This window comes from Ptychodera flava, chromosome 10, assembly GCF_041260155.1.
Source record: "Ptychodera flava strain L36383 chromosome 10, AS_Pfla_20210202, whole genome shotgun sequence".
Lineage (NCBI taxonomy): Eukaryota > Metazoa > Hemichordata > Enteropneusta > Ptychoderidae > Ptychodera > Ptychodera flava.
The window spans coordinates 40,516,205-40,521,968 of NC_091937.1; the positions used below are offsets into that span (position 1 = coordinate 40,516,205).

At 37.4% G+C, this 5,764-nt stretch overlaps 1 long non-coding RNA gene across 1 annotated transcript; it reads right to left on the bottom strand.

Annotated features, from left to right (window-relative positions):
- Window positions 1-654: 654 nt before the first annotated feature.
- On the bottom strand, window positions 655-3,642 carry LOC139141501 (uncharacterized). Its single transcript, XR_011554202.1, has 3 exons — window positions 3,273-3,642; window positions 2,129-2,232; window positions 655-1,010 (listed from the first exon to the last, which is right to left on the bottom strand). It is a non-coding gene; the product is annotated as an uncharacterized lncRNA (long non-coding RNA).
- Window positions 3,643-5,764: the final 2,122 nt, after the last annotated feature.

Consider the following 5,764-nt stretch of genomic DNA (forward strand, 5'->3'; position numbering starts at 1 on the left):
CGTAAATGAATGGGTTGATGGCCGAGTTACAGAAGGCAAATAAAATAATCAGTCGGTAGTAGATTCCGGTAAAGTTGATATACATTCCGAAGTTATAGCCAAGAAACATGAACTGGTCAGGAGCCCAGCAAACACCGAACGTGACGACACTATTATGAGCATTTTCACTACATTGGCGCGAGCTTTCAGCAAAGATAACGCAGGGTTGTTTTGCTTGTTCTCCTCTAGCTCTTTGGCGCGTCTTTTTAGAATTATCATTATGCGAGTGTAAACGATAAACATCATAATAACCGGGATAAAATAGGTCGACAGAAACAGCCCAACTCCGACGAAGAGTTGGAATTCTTCAGTGCCTGGCCACTCTAATTTACAATCACGCGCTTCATAATCGTATTTCCAGATATAGAGACAAAAGCTCTGTGGTATGATTGCCAGAACCCAAACAGCTACGACCATCATCAATACTCTAGACTTCGTGAAGTAAATTTTATATAGCACAGGGTGGCGCTACTGCGAAATATCGCTCCATTGTCACAGCCATGAGATTGAATACAGAAGCGTCAAAGTTGAGCCACAGAAGAAAACCAGAAACGTAAATTCGACACGTTAGCTCTCCGAGAAAACCTTCGGGAACGCCATTCAAAGGGTATGGAATTATGAACACAGACGTAATGAGATCGGCCACCGCTAAACTGACAATAAACACATTTGTGAGAGTTTTCAATGATGGGGTTTTCAAAACTGTTAAAATGACAAGGCCATTGCCAAACATGCCAACGATTCCCATAATAGTTTTGCAAATGTCTGCCCAAGTAAACTCGACTTGCCGATATTGAATAAACTCCTTGGTGGACGTAGACTGGGTGGAGAGAGATACAGACCACGATGCTGATCCCGTTGACGTTTCGTTGTCCATCGTAAAGGCGATGATAGATATATCGGCTGAAGATACGGCTGTTTGTCGAAGAAAGTTTGTGTTTACTGGTTCTTCATAGACAACCTGTGGACAGCTAAGTCGAGAATTTTACTCTTACAGGTGAGAGTTTCAAATAATATAAAAATAGTCATGAACCCAGTAAAGTTTGCTTAAAGGTATAGTGCGCCTCAGTGACAAAATACTTCGCACTTAATACTTTTTGGATATACAATTTGCGGGGCTCATTTGAATTGGTTGACGGCTTCGAAAATCGAAATTTATTTTCTCCTTAGTGTTAACACAGGGATGGCGACCATTTTGAATTTCAAGAGTCGGTGAGTATTGGGTCATTTGCTTCTCTGGTACCATTTTTTTGCACGGCAACCCCTGATTTCAATTCTTTATTTGAAATGAAATGATTAAATTTTTTTTGCGGAAAGTTTAGCAAACTGTTTAAGCCTTCAACATCGCTTTCCCGTAGAGAGTGTAAATCCCTATCGGTAAAAGCACATTAAACAAAATGCTAAGGTATCTTTAGAATGTCGAGAGAGTAATGCAAATGCAACATATTGTCATCAATGAAGGTAGTACGGGTCTGGAAATTGAAAATTTTATTGCTTTACTCCAACATTCCACTAGGAAACGTTTTGCCTTTCACTTTCAAAATCAAGAAAAACAGTCTTGGGTGAGCCAGCAAAATTTGGTACGAGAGAAACAAATTACCTAATAGTTACTGTTACTCGCAATTTAAAGCGACTGCTACCTTTCTAAATTTTAAAAGGGGCTTGAAAATTTCGATTTTTTACAAAAACGAATTAAGTGAAAACTTCGTTTATTCCAGAAACTTCAAAATAAGCTCTTGAAAATGTGATACCACAATTATAGATGTCTTTAAGGCGCACTCTACCTCATCTGTCATGTCCAGATTGCTATCATCTTTCAACCCATTCATATTTTGTTTTTATAGCCCGATTGATCATTTTCGGGAACATTGGGTGAACGTGAGGAAAATTACGCATATATTCAGCCAAATGAACTGAGCTTGCGCGCAAGCTTATTCCTAGCTTCTTAAATGATAATTGAGTATTTGATTCGGGTTATTACTCCATAACTCTCTAGGCACTGAAGAAAATAGAAGCAAGAAGGCAATAATGATTAGAATAGAAAGAAAAGACCATCGAAATGGATATTGAGAAACAAATGTACGCGTACCTTTCAAAGAGAGCTTAGCACATGAGATTCGGACGACAGGCAGTGTTGCTGAGCCTCAGAAGACTGTCAGTGACCACGTGATATTCTGTCTGATTCGAGTCTTCCTGCGGAAAATGAATGTGAATACTGCAATTTTGATGTCAGGCAGGTTTGTAATTAATATATCCATGAAGGTTTAATGCATATTCAAATATCACGATAGTCCCTTTTCACTCAGTGACTCGACATGAAGTCGGCATTATTTTTTCTGAAAGATTTTCATAATCATACCTATAAACTTTGATGAAATTGCATCCATTTTCTGTATCATGCTACATCGTTAAACGGGGTTGAACTCTTTCACTGATAGGCACGACACAACTTTATACATTTCATCACGCCTACCGACGAAGAGTTTCTTCGCTCGTCCCAGGAAATGTTTTAATATTCGTTGGAGGAAAATATTTTAAATGTTCCCATCTACTACAACTCCTTTCAGGAACGACCAGTTTATTCTATTCCGCAAATTTCTGACAGAGAAACTGAAAATGCAAACTGTACAATGCATATTGTTCTAAAAGCAAATGTTAGATCGTGATCGCCTTTTATTGATATCTGTCAATGGTATGATTTTCCATAATGCAAACCATCCACGCTTGACAAGAATCACTCTTTTCTGAGACAAAGTCCCGAACATAATATTTCTTATGATGCGTATTAGCGTAGAAGTTATCAACTGGAAATTGTAAAGCGCATTTTTCGCACCCCGATGCCCACATATAGCAAAATATTGGTGGACTCAAAGTTTCCCCAAAAGACTAAAACATTTCTTTGTCAAGAAGCTGAAGTACCGAATTTTTTTTTCATTCTTATTTAACTATTTTCTATCTGGATAAAGTGAAATCTCGCTAATTTCTCACGTTGTCTACTGACTAGTTCCATCATCCAATATTGGAGAGCAGTTCGTAAGTATGCTGGTTGGCTTTTAAAGCTCGGTGATCCATAAAACAGCAACGTTGTATTTCCCGACAACAAAAAATTGCGAATTAAAGAATCAATACCTTCAGATTTGGCTGACATAAATCTTTCAAAGACAACATTACCTTACGTGAATAATTCATCAAGACTCCAAGGAACATTCAGAAAGAAATTCATCGTTTCTTACCACAGTTCAAAAGGATGGACGTCTTTCAAGTGTAGACGATACTAGAAGACACTCTTCTGGCGCAAGACGTAATACCACTGATGAGGAAGATTTATACCAACAAGAGACTTAAATATGCTGTTTATAATTTACGGGGGTGATACTCCCAAACTCTGTTCGTCTTCAGATCTTCGGACAAGGTATTCCGTCGGCTATAAAACGTTTTCTGAAAGTGGTGACGCCAGGTGATCACAGTATAGATTTTAGAGTTTCATAAGATATTGAAATGACACTGTAGTTCATTTTGACGGACGTATGATCAATTGATAATATGGGTCGCAGACAAATGTTTCTTAAATACATACAACACGATTGGTACTAATTTGGGAAAATCGATTTTTTTTCTCAAGAAAAATCTAGAAGGCTTTAAAATACACTTCTGCATTTTCATAACAATCTACAGCTCTCCGTGCGTTTTGGTCAGCATCACCATGGTGATCACAGTATAGATTTTAGAGTTTCATAAGATATTGAAATGACACTGTAGTTCATTTTGACGGACGTATGATCAATTGATAATATGGGTCGCAGACAAATGTTTCTTAAATACATACAACACGATTGGAACTAATTTGGGATAATTGGATAGTGAAGTAATGTCGATTTAATCTGCAAATGTAATCTCATCTTTTTTTCTTTCTACATTACACAATTGTTTTTATGAGTAATTTGCAATATTGCAACATTCAGCTATAGGGCACCTCACACTTTTGAAAAATTTGAAAAATAGGAAAATCCAATTATCCCAAATTAGTTCCAATCGTATTAATTACATAAATTGCTTATAATTACCAAAAGGGCACTGCTGTAGGCAGCTGGAGATAAGAAGTTCACGTGACCCATAACAACATGTTCATAATAATATATAAATAAAATGTGCAGCGTTCCCATAATAATTAAGTGATTTGTTATATTTTGGCGCCAATTTTACCATTACGTTCAATGTATTTTAATAGCATATTTCGTGTCATACCGTATTGAAGAATAACGCTTGTATTAAAATTGGTAACACAATTCCTTTATGTTATTTACTTTATCGTTGTCGTTTGAAACCCCATTGCAGGGAATTTTGTTTGTCAGTTGAGTGAGTATCAGTGATTTTGAAGTGGATTGGTGCATTTCTTGTGTGGTCGGCATTTTCGAACGAGTGTCGATTGCCGGGGTTTAGAGTAGAATGCTCATCGGAGACGCAAATTTAGACTCTCAAACTTTTGCAATTCTTTTCTGATTTTCCACTTATGGGGGTTCATTTTAAAGCTCTAGGTATGAGAAAACTTTTCACCGGCTTAGTTTTTCGAAATTCGAAAACTTTATTTTCCTCCACAGAGTTAACACAGGGAGGGCGGCCATTTTGAATTTAAGTATCGGTAAATCTTGAGTCATTTGTTTCCCTATTACCAAAATTTGCACGGTGACCCCTGAGTTTTATTCTTGATTTTGAAAGAAAGAAGTCGAAATATTCCTCAAAGAAAGTTTGAGCAAAAGTTTAAGTCTTTCACTTTTGAGGCGCATACTACCTTAAAGAGACATGATTTTCTGAGTAGTGGAGCCTCATAAATCTTATGATTCGTTTTAAGTTTGAATATGTTTTTATGCCGTGACAGAATCATTTGAACAAGAGCTCCGTAGAAGAAAAAAAAGGTTCGTACAAATTTGTTTCCTCAGTCTCTCATTATTCTTAACATATCTCCTCTCTAACAGATATCAAAAATTACTTATTCTGACGGAATGTGTTAAAATGGTCCTTTTTCACATCAAAGGCAATAATAACGCAAAGAGAAAAAGATCTTTACATACGATACAAAACCAAGGCCGTATAGTTCATGGCTGTGATGTTGCGACATTTACGATTTCCTTTCACAAGGAATGAAGTACTTGCCTTTCGCGAGAAAAAGGGATCGAGGGGTCATTCTACCTGTTCTACATAGAGCAGAATAACAAAAATCTTTGTTGTGACAGTGATCGTATGAAAAACATAACACAGTGTAAAACGACTGAATCGTTACACGGTTGAACAAGTGAAAATTTGGATGGGTGTGTCCACCTCCGTTCGCCATTGAGTAAGGGAGAAAGTAGATCACATACAAGCTAAGACGAGCAACTAAAACAGGGAAGTATGTCAGTAACGGTGAAAATATGTTTAACTCCAGAGGCGTTATATAGTTACCTGGTAGATTATTCAACCTGGAGCTGGAGGGATGGATGACAGCGGCAAATATCATACAAAAACAATGTCTTCTTCCGTGCAACCTTATGCATATGTTTGCTGGGATTGGGATTGGGATTGGGATAAAGATAATCCTAATGGGTTTTCAGATGACGTAGGGTTCATAACAACAATTCATTTAACAATTCTGACTCAATTCAATTCAACAAGCATGGTCCTTCCCATCCCCGGACTTTATGTAATTCCAGTAAGGTTACCTAGCTTGTAGTGGAGCACGATCACATCT